Genomic DNA, 22,014 nt, shown 5'->3' with positions numbered 1-22,014 from the left:
TGACACAATGTAAAGGAAGGTAAAGGTGATACAAGGTAAAGGAAGGTAAAGGTGACACAAGGTAAAGGAAGTTGATCAAATAAAGTAATTGATAGGAAAAGTAATTTATTACATCTATTATAGTCACAGTCGCTCCCCTTAATTTGCTTAACTGAGGGAATGGGATGGAGAAATGGTTTACACTAGGCAGGGTGGGGCTCAACAGGTGGAATGAGTCCCAAAGGGCACCCTATTCCCTGCAACTTTTCCCTGTAAAATGCACTACTTTTGACCAGAGTCCTATGGGCCCTGGCTCATAGGGCTCCATTTTTGAATAAAAAACATGAGCTGGCGCACACCCAGAAAAAAGTGTTATATGTGGAGGTGCTGACTAACGGCGAATAAACTATAAACTATAAGAATAAAGACAGTTGCACAGTCCATATATAAACTCCCAGTAATTTGTTGGGTAAATCACCAACATTTCGGCATCATTGTGCATTCTTTTTAGCACACACATGCCAGCACCCACACACAACCTACCTGTTAATTAATATTTGTTAGTGGTTAATACTATGTTAGGTTTAGAAGTGTGGGGTCTATTTATTTGGTTTTAGTGTTTTTTTTGTGAGTTAGAAAGGATGCTATACATAAATGAAAGTTTCTATTGTCAGAGTTTTGGTTTTACACATGTAAATTCTCATGATACGAAATGTACTGAAAAAGCCAATGTAAACCTGATACACAAAATGTTTGAAATGTTTGAAATATCTTTAAATAAAGTCTGAGGTACAGGAAAACAAACACTCACTTAAAAGGGCTGACTGACCTCTGACCTCTGCTCTGACTTCCTGGTGAGACCTGATAACCCTCATTAGAAAGACTGGAGACATTGGCTGAGATTTAAATAGTCTATGTAAACACTGAAGATTAGAAGAAGTTTATAATTTATCAATAATCCTACATGTGATTCAGACCATGAGAAGGACAGAGAGAAAGAGTTGCCCCTGAATGAGGGACACCTGTCTCTAGTCTATTTTAGCGTTACCTTAAGGGATACAATTATTTCCTTATGGAGTTATCAAGAGTTGTAATTCTAATTTGATTTGTTCTAATTTGTTAATTTTTTATTTAACAAATCAAAATCAAATCAAATTTTATTGGTCACATACACATGCGGGTGTTGTGAAATGCTTGTGTTTCTAGCTCCAACGATGCAGTAATATCTAACAAGTAAAATCTAACAATTCCACAACATATATGTCACAAATACCACCGAAGGTGGCTCCCCTTCCTGCTCGGGTAGTGCCACCGAAGCTCCGCCCCTGTGCTTTTTTTTCAAGGAAGCTCGGGCCAGCGGAGCGGAATTATGATGTGGGGGATAGGGAGTTGTTGGCCATGGTTAAGGCTCTGAAGGTGTGGAAACACTGGCTTGAGGGGGCTAAGCACCCTTTTCTCATCTGGACTGACCATCGTAACCTGGAGTATATCCGATTAGCTAGGAGACTGAATTTCGTTTTACGATCTCGTATCGACCAGGTTCCCTCAATACTAAGGCCGACGCGCTGTCCCGCATATACGACACTGATGACCGGTCCATCGATCCTACTCCCATCATTCCGGCTGCCAAGCTGGTAGCACCAGTAGTATGGGAGGTGGACACGGACATCAACCGGAGGGTCGTAGGTACGTGCCGCTCGCTGTTCGTGATCAATTGATTCGATGGGCACATAGTCTACCCTCATCAGGTCACCCAGGTATTTCGAGGAGGGTGCGAAGTCTTAGAGGGAAGTACTGGTGGCCTACCTTGGTGAGAGACGTGCGATTCTATGTCTCCTCCTGTTCGGTATGCGCTCAGAGTAAGGCTCCTAGACATTTGCCACGAGGGAAATTACAACCCCTCCCCGTTCCACAACGGCCGTGGTCCCATCTATGAGTGGATTTTCTTACGGATCTTCCCCTGTCTCAGAGGAACATGACGATCCTGGTCGTTGTGGATGGGTTCTCTGAGTCCTGCCATCTTATCCCGTTGCCCAGACTCCCTGCGGCCCTGCAGACTGCGGAGGCACTATTCACCCATGTATTTCGGCACTACGGGGTGCCCGAGGATATCGTTTCTGATCGGGGTTCCCAGTTTACGTCCAGAGTATGGAAGGCGTTTATGGAGCGGCTGGGGGTCTCGGTCAGCCTGACCTCGGGTTATCACCAGGAGAGTAATGGGCAGGTGGAGAGAGTGAACCAGGAGGTGGGTAGGTTTCTGCGGTCGTATTGCCAGGACCGGCCAGGGGAGTGGGTGAGATACAATCCCCTGGGCAGAAATGGCCCAGAACTCACTAAGCCACTCCTCTACCAACATGTCACCATTTGAGTGCGTGTTGGGGTACCAGGCGGTTCTGGCACCATGGCATCAGAGCCAGACCGAGGCTCCTGCGGTGGAGGAGTGGGTGCAGCGCTCTAAGGAGACCTGGAGAGCCGCCAGGAGTCATTGCGTCAGGCGAGTTGACGGCAGAAGAAGAGCGCTGACCATCACCGCAGTGAGACCCCCGTGTTTGCACCGGAGGACAGGGTCTGGCTCTCGACCCGAAACCTGCCCCTCCGCCTGCCCTGCCGGAAGCTGCGTCCGCAGTGTGTAGGGCCATTTAAAGTCCTGAGGAGAATAAACGTGTTATCGATTGTTGTTATCGATTGTTACTCCCTTCGTATTATCGTATTAACCCCTCGTTTCATGTGTCTCTCCTCAGGCCGGTGGTAGCTGGTCCCATGCAGGAAAGTGAGGTGCCGGAGGTCCCTCCGCCCCCTCTGGACATCGAGGGGTCCCCGGCGTACACGATACGGTCCATTCTGGACTCCAGACGGTGAAGGGCCTGCAGTACCTCGTGGACTGGGAGGGGTACGGGCCGGGGGAGAGGTGCTGGGTCCCGGTGGGGGATATATTGGATCCCACTATACTAAGGGAGTTCCATCGCCTCCATCCGGATCGCCCCGCGCCTCGCCCCCTGGGTCGTCCCCGAGGCCAGTGTCGGGGGGGGGGGGGTACTGCTCCCCTTCCTGCTCGGGTGGCACTCGGCGGTCGTCGTCGCCGGTCTATTAGCTGCCACCGATCCCTTTTTCCTTTTCGTTTGTTTTTGTCTAATTGTTTTCACCTGTTCCTTGTTGGGGTTTTGAGATGGGTGTTATTTAAGTTTGTTTTGCCCGCTGGTGTTTGTGCGGGCTTGTTGGTTGTTACGTTTGGTAATGTATCGTGTTTTGTTTTGGTTTTTTCGCTGTCCAGTGTTTTGGGTTGGTTTAGCACCAGTGTTTTGGGCATTCACCCATGTTTTGGACCTGTTACGATTTGAAGGACATGAAAGCGTTTTCCTGTTCATTTCGCTCTCTGCATCTGACTCCTCACTCATTTCACTCACCCGTCGTTACAATATACCCAATGCACACAAATCTAAGCAAAGGAATGGAATTTAAAAAATATAAATATATGGACGACCAATGTCAGATCGGCACAGACTAAGATTCAGTAGAATAGAACAGAATACAGTATATACACACGAGATGAGTAATGCAAAATATGTAAACATTATTAAAGTGACTAGTGTTTCATTTATTAAAGTGGCCAATGATTTCAAGTCTATGTATATAGGCAGCAGCCTCTAATGTGCTAGTGATGGCTATTTAATTAACAGTCTGTTGGTATTGAGATAGAAGCTGTTTTTCAGTCTCTCGGTCCCAGCTTTGATGCACCTGTACTGACCTCACCGTATGGATGATAGCGGGGTGAACAGGCAGTGGCTCATGTGGTTGTTGTCCTTGAGAATCTTTTTGGCCTTCCTGTGATATTGGGTGCAGTAGGTCACCAGGAGAGCAGGGAGTTTGTCCCCGGTGATGCGTTGTGCAGACCACACCACCCTCTGGAGAGCCCTGTGGTTGCGGAAGGTGCAGTTGTCGTACCAGTCGGTGATACAGCCCGAAAGGATGCTCTCAATTGTGCATCTGTAAATGTTTGTGAGGGTTTTAGGAGCCAAGACAAATTTCTTCAGCCTCCTGAGGTTGAGGAGGCTCTGTTGCGCCTTCTTCACCACACTGTTTGTGTAGATAGACCATTTCAGGTAGTCAGTGATGTGTACACCGTGAAACTTGAAGTTTTCCACCTTCTCCACTTCTGTCCCGTCGATGTAAAATAGAGGGGTGCTCCCTCTGCTGTTTCCTGAAGCCCCAGATCATCTCCTTTGTTTTGTTGATATTGAGTGGGAAGTTATTTCCATGGCACCACACTCCCAGAGCTCTCACCTCTTCCCTATAGGCTGTCTCGTTATTGTTGGTAATCAAGCCAACTACTGTAGTGTCATCTGCAAACTTGATGATTGAGTTGGAGGCGTGCGTGGCCACACAGTCATGGGTGATCAAGGGTACGCGCTCAGTCATGGCTGAGCACTTACCCTTGTGGGACCCCATTGACGGAGGATCAGCGAAGTGAAGGTGTTGTTTCCTACCTTCACCACCTGGGTGCGGCCCGTCAGGAAGTCCAGGACCCAGTTGCACAGGGCGAGGGCCTCGAGCTTAATGATGAACTTGGAGGGTACTAGGGTGTTGAATGCTGAGCCATAGTCATTGAACAGCATTCTTACATATGTATTCCTCTTGTTCAGATGGGATAGGGCAGTGTGCAGTGTGATGGCAATTGCATCATCTGTGGATCTTTTGGGGCAGTATGCAAATTGGGTGTGTCGTAGCAGAATCAGAATTCTTTAGGTAACATTTATAAATAAAATGTTTTATTCATTTTATTGCATGCTTATGTGAGATATTTGTCATTAGAATGTCTATTTTTTGGATAATACTGTTGGCCGGTTGCAGTTATCTGTGCTCTGTCAGGGTTCAGTTACTTGGGCCACAGAAAGGGGAGAGGTCAAGCTTGTCTTCATATGTAAACATATCTTTTAAACCATGTGAAGGGGTGATTGAGGGGGAACCAATTATCTTTTGGCTCCACAATGTCTGTGTGCCAGTCACTGTGTCTCTGTGATCTTGTACAGGAGTGGTGTATTTGATATATGCTAGTGGATGAGGTTTTGTTTTTGGTCCTGAGTGGTACCAAGAGCGAGATAAGAACATAGTTTAGGAGACAAAGCTGAATGATAATTTATAGCCAATGCTGTCTGGCTATGTGTGTCTTTGCTATAAAGGATCTCAGTTGCAATGTGTAAGCACTCTCAGATAATTCATTTCTAGACACTGAATTGATCTGAGAGTCACAGGGTTGTGATAGAGCTCATAATAATTAAAGATGGACTTTATGATAACTCTGACTTGTGTGGTGGTTTACTCTCATGATTTGGTAAATACAGGAAATTTCCACTACAGGTGACAGGTAAGATGGAGGTGATATGATCCTTGACTAGTCTCTCAAAGCACTTCATGATGGCAGAAGTGAGTGCTACGTGACAATAGTCATTTAGTTCAGTTACCTTTGCCTTCTTGGGTACAGGAACAATGGTGGCCATCTTGAAGCATGTGGGGACAGCAGACTATGATAGGGAGAGATTGAATATGTCTGTAAACACACCAGCCAGCTGGTCTGCGCATGCTCTGAGGACGCGGCTAGGGTTGCCGTCTGGGCCGGCAGCCTTGCGAGGGTTAACACGCTTAAATGTCTTACTCACGTCGGCCATGTAGAAGGAGAAACCACAGTCCTTGGTAGCGGGCCGTGTCGGTGGTACTGTGTTGTCCTCAAAGCAGGCGAAGAATGTGTTTATCTTGTCCGAAAGCAAGACGGTCGGTGTCCACAACATGGCTGGTTTTCCTTTTGTGGTTTGTGATTGTCTGTAGACCCTGCCACATATGTCTTGTGTCTGAGCCATTGAATTGCAACTCCACTTTGACTCCAAACTGACGTTTCGCCTGTTTGATTGCCTTGTGGAGGGAATAACTACATTGTTTATATTCTTGCCATATTCCCAGTCACCTTGCCATGGTTAAATGCGGTGATTCGCTCTTTTAGTTTTACGGGAATGCTGCCATCTATCCATTGTTTCTGGTTAAGGTAGGTTTTAATAGTCACAATGAGTACAACATCTCCTATACAGTTCCTGATAAAGTCACCGTATCAGTATAATTGTTAATGTTACTATCGGAGGCTACCCGGGAACATTTCCCAGTTCGCGTGATCAAAATAATCTTGAAGCATGGATTCCGATTGGTCAGACCAGTGATGAATAGTCCTTAGCACGGGTACTTCCTATTTGAGTTTCTTCCTACAGGAAGGAAGGAGCAAAATGGAGTAGTGGTCAGATTTGCCGAAAGGGGGCCGGGGAGGGCCTTGTAAGCATCCCGGAAGTTGGAGTAGCAGCGCGAGTACTCCAGTCAATGTGTTGATAGAACTTCGGCAGCCTTTTTTCTCAAATTTGTTTGTTAAAATCCCCAGCTCCAATAAATGCGGCCTAAGGATATGTGGTTTCCAGTTTGCATTTGATTGTGAGGTATTCTAGCTTGGGTGATCTAAAGGACTTGAGTTCTTGTATGTTATCACAATCACACCATGAGTCGTTAATCATGAAACATACACCCCTGCCCTTCTTCTTCCCGGAGAGTTTTATTCCTGTCTGCACAATGAACTGAGAACCCAACTGGCTGGACGTACTCAGACAGTATATGCTGATAGAGCCATGTTTCCGTGAAACTCAGTGTGTTACAATCCCTGATGTCTCTCTGGAAAGAAATCCTTGCCCTAAGCTCGTCAACTTTATTATCGAGAGACTGAACATTAGCGAGCAGTATCCTCGTAAGTGGTGGGTGGTGTGCGTGCCTCCTAAGTCGGACTAGAAGACCACTCTGAGTACCCCTCCTCCGCCGGCATAGTTTTTTTGGTCGGCCTCTGGAATCAGTTCAATTGCCCTGGGGGGTGAGAACAAAGGATCCGATTTGGGAAAGTCGTATTCCTGGTCGTAATGCTGGTAATACTACTGAGTTACAGCCTCTCAGATATCCAATAGTTCTTCCTGGCTGTATGTAATAACACAACAAAATCTGGGCTAATAATGTAAGAAATAGTACATATAAAAAACGAAATACTGCAAAGTTTCCTAAGAGCTTGAAGCAGTGCAGCCCTCTCTGCGTCATTTTCTGTGGTAGGTAGTGTTGTTGGTTTTTTTTTGGACACATGAATCACAATGTGAGTCATGTGTCCAAAAGGGATTTACCAGTCCCCTGGGGCCCTTTGATTTTCTTCACATGCCAGCCAGTAAAAGGAAATATATGTTGGTAATGCTTGACAGTTACTCCAAATGGATTGACGTTTTCCCCACCTTGAGTCATATATGTGTGTATTGCTGTTGTTGTTTTCTTTTCTTTGCTTTGCTTCAATAACAAATCTCCCCAGATTTGGTCTGCTGGTTGGTCGGGATTTCTCCCTAAGAATTAGCTCTCTGATTACCTGACCTGTAACTCTGCAGTGAGATCGCCATGATGATTGGGGAGTATAAGCCAATTTGGGTGGAAAAAATTGTTTCAACTGTGTGTTGTTATTTCTCTTTGACATTTGTTTTAGAAGTCTGGATTTCCTGAATCAGGTAGCAATAATTTGTCATACAGTAAATCATTTTTCTCGATTTCCTGAATCAGGTAGGACTAATAATTTGTCATACAATAAATAATTTGTCTGGATTTCCTGAATTAGAAATGCCCTAAACCAAACTGTTGTTCTCGTCTGTCCTCTCTAGAGGTAATGGCGAAGGTGACCACAGATGGCGTCTAGATGCATGGAAGGGATCATTTGACCAAGAACAGTGTGCACCTCAACACCCCCTCTAACAGGCTGAAGTAATGGCGACAATGGCGTTCAACATGGTACTTCACCACTTCTACTGTGGAACTTGAGTCCGAGCCAGCAACCTGTACACAGCATCCAGTCGAAGCTATAAACTGCCTTTTCTCTCGTACTTTTTTCTGTCAGGAGTGTGACATGGGTCCACGTGGAGTGAGCATGTAGAGAGATCCCATCCAAACTTGCTGGTGTACTGGTAGGAAAATGGACAACGACATAATGGGCTATAAAGGACAGACGATAAAGGACGGCTCAGGTGAGAGACATTATCAAGGGCCATCCACTCTAAACATGTGCCATTGGTAAGACGAACAGAAACACTATCTGAAGAAGAACATGAAGAAACGCCAGGAAAGGAAGAATGAGTGCCGTTAAGGGGGGGAGAGACCGTGCCCGTAAATGATTTAGGCTCATCCAAAGTTGTTTATTTGGGGTATCAGGTTGATTGCGAAGGTCTGCACACTGCAAAATATATAGTAATTTAGACTAAAGAATGCATTGAGGTACCAATCGGTCATTACCACAAGTGATGAGAAAAGTTAGGGTCATAAATTAAAGAGATAGAACCAACGTGAAGCACTAAGGACTGTCATTCTAAATTTGGGTTGGATAATTTATCAATAGTTTTATCAGTAATTTATCAATAATTATGATTTGGAAAGGTGAGGCTTCTAGAGACAGAGCTGTGCCCTAAAATGTGAGGAGAGCCACTAGATTGTAGCTTGGGCTGACCTTTCCCCAATCTCATTTTTAGCCAAGCTGGTGTGAAACTGTTAAAACATGTGTTCTCTCTCTCTTCCCTGTGAAATGTTATTAGCATGCTGTGCCTCTCTGGTTGATAAGATTTCAGCAGCTATAATGTTGAAACTAATGAGCTGTCAACTCTAGATGAGCTCTCATTTTCCCATGTACATACGGACGACGAGAAATTATTAAAGGTTGCTTTCATTCAACAAGAATTATGAAACAACAAGGTTTTATATTTTCAGTTAGTGAAAAACATAGGTCAATCCAACCCCATTGTGGTAAGATTTGGAAACAATGATTACCATTGAGAGATGTATTAACCTGAATCTACAGATCCCTTGTGTATGTGTGTGTATTTTTGATACTCACTCCCATTAATAGAAGTATAACCTTTATAATTATAGTATTACCATACTAATTGGATTGTACAACCCAGTATGAAGGGTTTGAAATGAAGTGTCTGTTTTTTTCTGTGTTCATGCAAGTGACTGATTGAAGGAATTCTCACTTAACAGTATCTACAATTTGGCAGTACGCGCAGACCTTGTTTTGAGAACGAAAGATATCTCAGTTTCAAGGTCTCAGTTTAGAGGGAAGATATCAGGGCACAAGGCGAGACCCAGATGCAGACACGGGAGGCAGATGGTTGGAGTCTTAGATGTTTTTTGATCCAAAAAGGGTTAGGCAAGAGAATGATGATAGACAGGCAAAAGGTCAAAAACAGTTCAGAGTCCAGGAGGTACAGAGTGGCAGGCAGGTTCAAGGTCAAGGCATGCAGAATGGTCAGGCAGGCAGGTACAGAGTCCAGAAACATGCAAGGGTCAAAACCGGGAGGCCTAGCAAAAAGAGAATTAACAAGGCAGGCGCACAGGAAAAACACGCTGGTTGACTTGGAACATACAAGACGAACTGGCACAGAGAGACAGGAAACACAGGGATAAATACACTGGGGAAAACAAGCGACACCTGGAGGGGGTGGAGACAATAACAAGGACAGGTGAGACAGATCAGGGTGTGACAGAAGAAGCCTTGTGAGGTATTGGTTGGTCACATGAATGAAACAAAACGGTAATGATTAATTAATTATGCTAAATCATGCAAATATAACTTGTCTGTGTATAGCTGTATATAAGACAACTGCTGCGACTGTACCAGTACAGCTTCTGACAGACGTTCACTATGGTACATTAAGTTTGTTGGAACCTCTCTAGTGCGCTGACAAATAAACATTGATTCCTTTAAGATTGACTTTGAGTGTCTCTGTGTAATCATTTCAACAGGAGGTGTCCTTTAGTAGTGGTTTCTTTGCAGCAATTCGACCATGAAGGCCTGATTCGCGCAGTCTCCTCTGTACAGTTGATGTTGAGATGTGTCTGTTACTTGAACTCTGTGAAGCATTTATTTGGGCTGCAATTTCTGAGGCTGGTAACTCTAATGAACTTATCCTCTGCAGCAGAGGTAACTCTGGGTCTTCCTTTCCTGTGGCGGATCTCACGAGAGCCAGTTTCATCATAGCGCTTGATGGTTTTTGCGACTGCACTTGAAGAAACGTTTCAATTTTCTGAATTGCCTGACCTTCATGTTTTAAGGTAATGATGGACTGTCGTTTCTCTTTGCTTATTTGAGCTGTTCTTGCTATAACATGGACTTGGTCTTTTACCAAATAGGGCTATATTCTGTATACCACCTCTACTTTGTCACAACACAAGTGATTGGCTCAAACACATTTAGAAGGAAAGAAATTCCTTAAAATGAATTTTTAACAAGGCACACCTGTTAATTGAAATGCATTCCAGGTGACATGAAGCTGGTTGAGAGAATGCCAAGAGTGTGCAAAGCTGTCATCAAGGCAAAGAGAGGCTACTTTGAAGAATCTCAAATCTCAAATATATTTAGATTTGTTTAGGATCTAAATATATTGTTTAGGATACTACATGATTCCCTTTTCTACAATGTAGAAAATAGTAAAAATAAAGAAAAACTCTTGAATGAGTAGGTGTGTCCAAACTTTGGACTGGAACTGTATTTCTGTTTAAAAAAAACAGGTACGACAATGGAAATGAGACTTCGACTTTATTGTGCAATCCCGGTCACTGAAACAAATCTTTGTGTATATACACTACATGACCAACAGTATGTAGACACCTGCTCTTCAAACATCCCATTCCAAAATCATGTGAATTAATACAGAGTTGGTCCTCTTTTTTCTGTTATAACAACCTGTGCACTTCTGGGAGGTCTTTCCACTAGATGTTGGAACATTGCTGCAGGGACTTGCTTCAGTTCAGCCACAAGAGCATTAGTGAGGTTGGGCACTGATGTTGGGTGATTAGACCTGGCTCGCATTCCAATTAATCCCAAAGGTGTTCCATGGGATTGAGGTCAGGGTCCTGTGCATGCCAGTCAAGTTCTTCCACACCGATCTCGACATAGCATTTCTGTATGGACCTTGCTTTGTGCATGGGGGCATTGTCATGCTGAAATAGGAAAGGGCCTTCCCCAAACTGTTGCAATCAAGTAGGAAGCACAGAATTGTTTAGAATGTAATTTTACTCTGTACAGTTAAGATTTCCCTTTGTTGGAACTAAGGGGCCTAGCCCGAACCATGAAAAACATCCCCAAACCATTATTCTTCCTCCACCAAACTTTACAGTTGGCACTATGCATTGGGGCAGGGAGCATTTTCCTGGCATCTATCAAACTCAGATTTATCCGTCGAGAAAACTGCCAGATGGTGAAGCGTGATTCATCACCAGAGAACAAGTTTCCACTGCTCCAGAGTCCAATGGCTGCAAGCTTTACACCACTCCATCAGATGCTTGGCATTGCACATGGGGATCTTAGGCTTGTGTGTGGCTGCTCAGCCATAGAAACCCATTTCATGAAGCTCCCGACAAAGATTTCTTGTGCTGACGTTGCTTCCAGAGGCAGTTTGGAACTCGGTAGTGAGTGTTGCAACAGAGGAAAGACAATTTTTGCACGTTACGTGCTTCAGCACTCGGCAGTCCCGCTCTGTAAACCTGTGTGACTTACCACTATGCGGCTGCTCCTAGACGTTTCCACTTCACAATAACCACACTTACAGTTGACGACCCTCCCACTCTGTCTGCCGTATTCTCTCTTTGCTCTTGTTTTTCCTTATTAGGATGCCAGTGGGCGGAGTTGGGAGGGTCGTCAGCTACATGGGAAACACCTGGGCCCGGTGTGTCCCAGGATAAATACACCACTTCCCCATTCATGGAGGAGACTCTCTCCATGCAGACACCTTCATAGATTTTGTTGTGTTTCTTGGTGGCCTTTTGGTTGTTTGCATTAGCATCTTTCAACACCCTGCATTATCACATTCATGCATGCAAAACACTCACTTACACTACTGATTACTGATCACACACACCATTGTATATTATATTTAGTTACTTATTTAAAAATATATATTTTGTTACTCCTTATCTCCACGTTGTCTCCCTTTTGTTACGGGCTTTGAGCCGGTTCGTGACACAGTTGTCCGGGGCAGCTCTAAAAGGGCAGAAATTTGACAAAGTGACTTGTTGGAAAGGTGTCATCCTATGACGGTGCCACGTTGAAAGTCACTAAGCTCTTCAGTAAGGCCATCCTACTGCCAATGTTTGTCTATGGAGATTGCATGGCTGTGTGCTCGATTTTATACACCTGTCAGCAATGGGTGTGGCTGAAATAGCCGAATCCACTAATTTGACTTTTGCATATATTGTGTATGTATTTTTTAAATTGACAAATAAAATCAATCAATTAATCAATCCAAACTGTGCAGCGGCCAATTGATGAATGCAAAGGGACTGTTACAAAACACAGAACAGTTGAATGACATTCGATAATAGTTAAGCCTTTGCACAATGAGCACTTGTCTCTCAAATACATCGTTACAGTTGTTGGTTAGCTAGCTAGAGAATTTTTGCCATATTAGCATTGACATGAAAACAGTCAAAACACCTCAAAACAAGACATGGTATCAAGAACGAGAAGAAACAACCTGAAGTCACTTAGGATTGCCATTGTTGGTAGCTATACGGCCATGCAGAATCACAACACAGACTTCTGCCCCATTGAAGTGTGTGTATTGTTTTTGTGATGTTATCAGGTAACCCATCTACACAGCTTTGGATCCACCCTGCCTTTTCTAAACAATTTCTCCATCCCATTCCCACAGTTAAGCAAATGAAGGGGAGAGGCTGTGACTATACTTGATGTAATAAATTACCTTTCCTGACAATTACTTTATTTGATCAACTTCATTGTGTATGTGTGTCCCTTTTGAAGGTTTAGTAAAACCTTAATTTATCCCCCCAAAAATGCACCTTTTGATGGAATATTCAACAGACTGAACAGTCATGTACCAATTAGATGAATTAGTGGTCATTCAGCCTCATCTAGCCTTGGTATGGGATAACTGACATAATTCCTCAGCCTTATGAAATCATTGGGGAAAGAAGACACTTCCAGTTTGCACAAATCCTTATTTGAACTGCTGTAGTACAGAGATACAGACTGTATAAATGCATACATTCAATCCAACAATGTATTCATTGTGCCTGAAGTGAAAATGAAAGCAGTCTTCCTTTATTCACAATTTCAATAAGGAAACGCAATACCAATATTAATGTCCAGCAAGCTCAGACAATATCCATATTGACTATAGAGGAAGCTCTAACACTTCAAGACCCTATCGTCAGATGGCTTTTCACAAAGACGTCATGGTAAGTAATGGAATCTACATTTCTGGGTGTGTGGGGAGTCAGTGACTTGAGGGGGAGAAAGAAACAGTGGGGGCAGCAACAGTCAGGAAGTAGGTACTTGATTGGTTGATTGGTAAGATTGTGATTCCTATATCAATACTATGTCACCTGGCAGGTAATTTGCCAATTTAGCAGACAAACATTCCATGTCATGGATAGTTCTGGAATATACATGTATGTCTGACAGATTTTTAAATTTGAACGGATAATGTTGCATGTGATGGCTCGCACGATGAAAGAATGTTTAGAAGTTGTGAAGAGTACGACAGTTTCACTGAGAATCAACTCATCAGTTTTGATCAGCAGGCCATGTGTATGTAGTTATTGTGCAAATTGTAGACAATTGTACTCACTCTTTGCTCACAAAACACGTGCAATTAGCTTAAATGCATAAGAAATTTAAATCTGGTGTGGATAAGAAAGTAATTGTTCAGAGATTAGAATTGATTGTTTTAAAAAGTCACTAATTTGAGAGTTGATCCAATGCGATTGAGAAAAACAAAGAAAACGATTTAAATTCTCTTTGAGCAAAATAAGTAGTTTTGTTGTGATCACAAGAAAACACTAACAATTCAGGTAAAGAACTCCATAGTTAGAAAAATCTGAATGTTCTATCATAAAGTGAGAACAATTAGTGTTCCTACTTAGAAATACTATAACAGTAAATTAATAGATGGCATTTAAGCAATAATGCATGAGGGACTGTGGTATATATAGATAAGAGAATCCCACCAGAGGAGATGGCATCCGTTTTACGGACTCCTAACCAACGGTGCCATTATGTGTTTTTTTCAGGTTATTTCTAACTTATTTTGTACATAATGTTTCTGCCACCGTCTCTTATGACCAAAAAGAGCTTCTGGATATCAGGACAGCGATTACTCACCTTGTCCTGGATGAAGATTTTTTTAATTTAACGAGTAGGACAGGAAGGATTTACAGACACCCAACAATGTCCAAATCCCAGTCATTTGCATGAAAAAGAGACGTAGGTCGGGGTGCCTTGTAAGGATCCAACGACGAGTGCCTCTACCATCAGTCCTATTAGCCAACGTACAATCATTGGATAACAAAACAGACGAGCTACAATCACAAATATCCTACCAACGGGACATTAAAAACTGTAATATCTTATGTTTCACCGAGTTGTGGCTGAAAGACGACACGGATAACATCCAGCTGGCGGGGTTTACGATGCGTCGGCAAGATAGAACAGCTGTCTCCAGTAAAGACAAGGGGTGGTGGTCTGTGTATATTTGTAAACAGCTGGTGCATGAAATCTAATATTAAGGAAGTCTCAAGGTTTTTCTCACCTGAGGTAGGGTATCTCATGTTAAGCTGTAGACCACACTATTTACCAAGAGAGTTTAAATCTATTTTTTTTGTAGCTGTCTATTTACCACCACAAACCGATGCTGGCACTAAGACCGCACTCAATGAGCTGTATAAGGCCATAAGCAAACAGGAAAACACTCATCCAGAAGCAGCACTCAGTGGCCGGGGACTTTAATGCAGGGAAAATTAAATGTGCAACCAGAGAAATTAAAACTAGACCACCTTTACTCCACACACAGAGATGTGTACAAAGCGCTCCCTTGCCCGCCATTTGTCAAATCTGACAATAATTCGATCCTCCTGATTCCCGCTGACAAGCAAAAACTAAAGCAGGAAGCACCAGAGACTCGGGCAATAAAGAAGTGGTCAGATGACACAAATGCTAAGATAGAAGACTGTTTTGCTAGCACAGACTGGAATATGTTCCAGTATTCTTCCAATGGCATTGAGGAGTACATCACATCAGTCACTGGCTTCATCAATAAGTACATCAATGACACTGTCCCAACACTGACCGTACGTACATACTCCAACCAGAAGCCATGGATTACAGGAAACATCCACACTGAGCTAAAGGGTAGTGCTTTCAAGGAGCGAGAGTCTAACCCAAAAACTTAAAAGAAATCCCGCTATGCTCTCCAATGAACCATAAAACAAGCAAAGCGTCAATACAATATTAAGATCGAATCGTACTACACTGGCTCCAACGCTCGTCGGATGTGGCAGGGCTTGCGAATGATTACAGACTACAAAGGAAAGCAAGAGCCGCGAGCTGCCCAGTGACACGAGCCTACCAGACGAGCTAAATTACGTCTATGCTTGCTTCTAGGCAAGCAACACTGAAGCATGCATGAGAGCATCAGCTGTTCCTGATGACTGTATGATCACGCTCTCCGTAGGTGATGTGAATATGCTCCCTCTGATGAAAAACAGATCAACATTCACAAGGTCGCAGGGCCAGAGGGACTACCAGGACGTGTACTCCGAGCATGCACTGACCAACTGGCAAGTGTCTTCACTGACATTTTCAACCTGTCCCTGACTGAGTCTGTAGTACAAACACGTTTCAAGCAGACCACCATAGTCCCTGTGCCCAAGAACACTAAGGTAACCTGCCTAAATTACTACTGACCCATAGCACTCACATCTGTAGCCATGAAGTGCCTTGAAAGGCTGGTGGTGGCTCACATCAATACCATTATCCCAGAAGCCATAGACCCACTCCAATTTGCATACCACCCAAACAGGTCCACAGATGATGCAATCTCTTTTGCACTCCACATTGCCATTTCCCACCTGGACAAAAGGAACACCTATGTGAGAATGCTATCCATTGACTACAGCTCAGCGTTCAACACCATAGTGCCCTCAAAGCTCATCACTAAGCTCAGGACCCTGGGACTAAACACCTCCCTCTGCAACTGGATCCTGGACTTCCTGACGGGCCGCCCCCAGGTGGTAAAGGTAGTTAACAACACACCTGCCATGCTGATTTTCAACACGGGAGCCCATCAGGGGTGAGTGCTCAGTCCCCTCCTGTACTCCCTGTTCACCCATGACTGCATGGCCAGGCATACTCGAACATCATCATTAAGTTTGCAGATGACACAACAGTAGGACTGATCACCAACAATGATGAGACAGCCTAAATGGAGAAGGTCAGAGACTTGACCGTGTGGTGCCAGGATTACAACCTCTCCTTCAACGTGATCAAGACAAAGGAGATGATTGTGGACTAAATGAAAAGGAGGACTGAGTACGGCCCCATTCTCATCGACGGGACTGTAGTGGAGCAGCTTGAGAGCTTCAAGTTCCTTGGAGTCCACATCACCAAAATATCATGGTCCAAGCACACCAAGACAGTCATGAAGAGGGCACGACAAAGCCTATTCCCCCTCAGGAAACTGAAAAGATTTAGCATGGGTCCTCAGATGCTCAAAACGATCTACAGCCGCACCAGCGAAAGCATCCTTACTGCTGGCATCACTGCCTGGTATGGCAACTGCTCAGCCTCCAACTGCAAGACACAACAGAGGGTAGTGCGTACAGTACATCAGTCGGGCCAAGCTTTTTCCATCCAGGACGTCTATACCAGGCGGTATCAGAGGAAGGACCCAAAAATGATCAAAGACTCCAGCCACCCTAGTCATAGACTGTTCTCTCTCCTACCGCATGGCAAGTGGTACCGGATCGCCAAGGCTAGGTCCAAAAGGTTTCTTAACAGCTTCTACCCCCAAGCCATAAGGCTCCTGAATAGCTAATGAAATTGCTACTTTTATTTTTAACTTATCTACTTTTACTTAGCACTTATTTTTGAAAGTAAGCAGTTCACTGTAAGGTTGTTGTATTCGGTGCATGTGACAAATAAAATTTGATTTGTGACCAATATACCACGGCTAAGGGCTGTTCTTAGCTCTTAGCCGTGGTATATTGGCCATTTACCACAAATAAATCTGTTTGAAAAGGCATTCAAATTGCAATCAAATTTGTTTTTAAAGCCCTTTTTACATCAGCCGATGACACAAAGTGCTATATGGAAACCCAGCCTAAAATCCCAAACAGCAAGCCGTGCAGATGTAGAAGCATGGTGACTAGGAAAAACTAGAAAGGCAAGAACCTAGGAAGAAACATAGAGAGGAACCAGGCTCTGAGGGGTGGCCAGTCCTCTTCTGAAGGGCCGGGTTGAGATTATAAAAGTACATGGCCAAGATGTTCAAACGTTAATGATCAGCAGGGTCAAATAATAATAATCACAGTGGTTGTAGAGGGTGCAACAGGTCAGCACCTCAGGAGTAAATGTCAGTTGGCTGTTAGCCAAATGTCAGTTAGCTGAGCAGCTAGAGTTATACAGCAGGTGCGGTAGAGAGAGAGTCGAAAACAGCAGGTCCGGGACAGGGTAGCACGTCCGGTGAACAGGTCAGGGTTCCATAGCCACAGGCAGAACAGTTGAAACTGGAGCAGCAGCAGGACTGCAAGGAGTCATCAGGCCATGTAGTCCTGAGGCATGGTCCCAGGGCTCAGATCCTCTGGGAGGGAGAGAGAAAGAGAGAATTAGAGAGAGAATACCTAAATTCACACAGGACACCGGATAAAACAGGAGAAATACTCCAGAGATAAGACTGACCCGAGCCCCCATACACAAACTATTGCAGCACAAATACAGGAGGCTGAGACAGGAGGGGTCGGGAGACACTGTGGCCCCGTCCAACAATAACCACGGATAGGGCCAACAAGGCAGCATATAATCCCACACAACACTAGAGGGATATCTTCAAACCACCAATTTACTACCCTGAGACAAGGCCGAGTTTAGCCCACGAAGATCTCCCCCACGGCTAAAACCCGATGAAGATCACATCAGTGACTCAACCCACTCAAGTGACGCACCCCTCCTAGGGACGGCATGGAAGAGCACCAGTAACTCAGCCCCCGTAATAGGGTTAGAGGCAGAGAATCCCTGTGGAGAGGGGAACTGGCCAGGCAAAGACAGTTCGTTGCTCCAGTGCCCTTCTGCTCACCTTCACACCTCTGGGCCAGAGTACAGTCAATCATAGGACCTACTGAAGAGATGAGTCTCCAATAAAGACTTAAAGGTTGAGACTGAGTCTGAGTCACATAGATAGGCAGACCGTTCCATAAAAATGTTGCTCTATAGGAGAAAGCCCTTGCCTCCAGCTGTTTGCTTAGTAATTCTAGGGAAAATAAGGAGGCCTGCGTCTTGTGACTGTAGCGTACATGTAGGTATGTACGGCAGGACCAAATCGGAAAGATAGGTAGGAACAAGCCCATGTAATGCTTTGTAGGTTAGCAGTAAAACCTTGAAATCAGCCCTAGCCTTTACAGGAAGCCAGTGTAGAGAGGCTAGCACTGGAGTAATTTGATGAAATGTTTTGGTTCTGGTCAAGATCCTGCAGCCATGTTTAGCACTAACTGAAGTTTATTTAGTGCTTTATCCAGGTAGCCGGAAAGTAGAGCATTGTAGTAGTCTAATCTAGAAGTGACAAAAGCATGGATTAGCTTTTCTGCATCATTTTTGGACAGAATGTTTCTGATTTTTGAAAATACAAAGATGGAAAAAAGCTGTCCTTGAAATAGTCTTGATATGTTCGTCAAAAGAGAGATCAGGGTCCAGAGTAACACCACGGTCCTTCACAGTTTAATTTGAGACGACTGTACAACCATCAAGATTAATTGTCAGATCCAACAGAAGATCTTTGTTTCTTCGCTGTTTTGTTTAAAAGTTTAAAAGCCATCCACTTCTGAAACATAGGCTTCCAGGGAGGACGAATTTGGGGCTTCACCATGTTTCATCAAAATGTACAGTTGTGTATGGTCCGCATAGCAGTGAAAGTTAACATTGTGTTTCCGAATGACATCACCAAGAGGTAAAAATGTATAGTGAAAATAGTGGTCCTAAAACAGAACCTTGAGGAACACAGAAACTTACAGATGATTTGTCAGAGGACAAACCATCCACGGAGACAAACATATCTTTCCGACAGATGAGATCTAAACCAGGCCGTGTAGACCAATTTGTATTTCCAATCACTCCAAAAGAATGCCATGATCGATGGTGTCAAAAGCAGCACTAAGGTTTAGGAGCACGAGGACAGATGCAGAGTCTTGGTCTGACGCCATTAAAATATATTTTACCACCTTCATGAGTGCAGTCTCAGTGCTATAATGGAGTCTAAAACCAGTCAGAAACGTTTCGTATACATTGTTTGTCTTCAGGAAGGCAGTGAGTTGCTACGCAACAGCTTTTTCAAAAAATGTTGAGGAATGGGAGATTCGATATGGGAACAGAGTTTTTATATTTTCTTGGCCACGGTTTGGCTTTTTCAAGAGAGGCTTTATGACTGCCCCTTTTAGTGAATTTGGTACACATTTCTCTGGAAGCTTGCTCGGGTATTTTCTGTATACAGGGAGCTAGTTTCTTATGACAAATGTGTTTTTAGGGGTGCGACTGCATCTAGGGTATTACGCAAGGTAAATTTAGGTCCGGGAATTTATAGCACGGCTTTTAATGATCCTTGGTTGGGGCCTAAACAGATTATTTGTACCAATTGCAAACGTAAAAAATTGGTCGTCCGATAGTCCAGGATTATGAGGAAAAACATTAAGTTCCACAATATTTATTCCAGCTAGGTCCAAAGTGTGAGTGTGGCAGTGAGTAGGTCCGGAGACATGATGGACAAAACCCACTGAGTCAATGATGGCTCCGAAAGAGTTTTGAAATGGGTCTGCGGACTTTACTATGTGAATATTAAAGTCACCAAAAATGTGTATATTATCTGCCATGAATTCAATGTCCGACAGGAATTCAGGGAACTCAGTGAGGAACACTGTATACGGCCCAAGAAGCCTATAAAAAGTGATTGAGTAGGCTGCATAGATTTCATGACTAGAAGCTCAAAAGACGAAAACGCAGTCATTTTATTTTTTTGTAAATTGAAATTTGATTAGTTAATTGACGATAACTGCCTTGGAAGTGAGGGATCTAACATTAAGTAGTTATATTTTGAGATGTGAGATATCACAATCTCTTTCAATAATGACAGCAATGGAGGATGTCTGTATTCCAGTGAGATTGCTAAGGCGAACACCGCCATATTTAGTTTTACCCAACCTAGATCGTGGCACAGACACGGTCTCAATGGGGATAGCTGAGCTGACTACACTGACTGTGCTAGTGGCAGACTCCACTAAGCTGGCAGGCAGGCTAACAGCATTCTGCCTGGCCTGCACCCTATCTCATCGTGGAGCTAGAGGAGTTAGAGCCCTGTCTACGTTCACTTTACACCATCTCTCACACACACACAAACCAAATATTATTATAACACTAATAGTGAGATAAAGACTATTACCTGCAGGGCTCCAGAAGTGACTCCAGCTTCTGCAGTTTCTCCAGTTCAGCTGTGGTTGGCATGGTGATGTAAGTTCTGTTGGGCCAGAGCATCTATCAGGGGTTGTTGGTTTCTGTGGACATGCTTTACCATTTCCAGAGTGGAATGTCATCTTGTTGTGACATCTTGTGCGAGTCACTTATTCTTTAGCCCATTTGCAACTTTCTGTTGTCCTAGATTTGCAGCGTTTGGTGGCTGTTTTTGAAATGCCAGATTTTTTCTATAGGCATTTGGCTAGGGAATTGTTGAACCCGCTGTTCTGTAGGGACACTGATGGACCTTTGGTGCGCGGTACAAGACAGGTGTTCAAAAGGCAGACGTCTCGCAGCTGTAATCATGTTCCGTGCACTGTCTGTGCATACTGTGGTAACTTTGTTTTCGACGTTCCACTGCTTTGCTAGATTCATGAAATACTCAGCGCACGTTTCAGCATAGTGCCTCTACTGTCTTCATTATGGGTAGAGCGTGTGAATGCAGTTTCCAGTTTTCATTAATGTGGTGGACAGTAACCAGTGGTGTAAAGTAAAATTAATTTAAAGTACTACTTAAGTAGTTTTGGGGGGTATCTGTAATTTTACTTCACTACATTCCTAAAGAAAATTATGTATTTTTTACTCCATACATTTTCCCTAACACCCAAGAGTACTTGTTACATTTTGAATGCTTAGCAGGACTGGAAAATTGCCTTATTCACACACTTAATTCACACATTAAGAGAACATCCCTGGTCATCCCTATTGCCCCTGATCTGGCGACTCACTAAACACATGCTTCGTAGGTTAATGAGGTCTGAGTGCTGGAACATGCCCATGGCTAGCCATAAATTTAAAAAAATACAGTTATGCTGTCTGGTTTGCTTTATATAAGGAATTTGAAATGATTTACACTTTTACTATTGATACTTAAGTATTTTTAAACCACAAACACTTTTACTCCAGTAATATTTTACTGGGGGACTCACTTTTACTTGAGTACATTTCTATTAAGGTATCTTTACTTTTACTCGAGTATGACAATTGGGTACTTTTTCCATCACTGGTAGTAACCCCAATGTAGTTGTTGTTACTGACCTAAGTCCAGTGGTCTCTGGTGAGAGCAACAGCCAGTTGTATGTTTCAATTCCTCCGCTTTCGTAGCCTTCTCACTTTCATACAGCTCTTGTATTCTTGTAACGACTGTGACACGTGAACATAACTCATACTTTGAGTAATTCGATGCTATCCGAATGATATCCCTCAAGCCTTTGTCCTCCAAAATGCAGACAGGCCTCCAAACTGTAGCTATCCACTTGGCTGTTGCTTGTGTTAGCTTGATGCTAGTCAACTTGTCCATAGGCCTCCTGCGCGCACCCTAGCCTGCCGAAAGATGTCCTCCATTACTACTAGTAACGTTACTAGTATTGCCGGTGTCAACAGTATGTTTCTGTAAGGACCGATGCTGGAGAAGAGAAGCAGGTACGGGG

The sequence above is a fragment of the Oncorhynchus kisutch genome, linkage group LG30 (genome assembly GCF_002021735.2).
Source record: "Oncorhynchus kisutch isolate 150728-3 linkage group LG30, Okis_V2, whole genome shotgun sequence".
Lineage (NCBI taxonomy): Eukaryota > Metazoa > Chordata > Actinopteri > Salmoniformes > Salmonidae > Oncorhynchus > Oncorhynchus kisutch.
The sequence above is the reverse complement of the archived record's forward strand: the minus strand, read 5'-3'. Positions refer to the sequence as shown.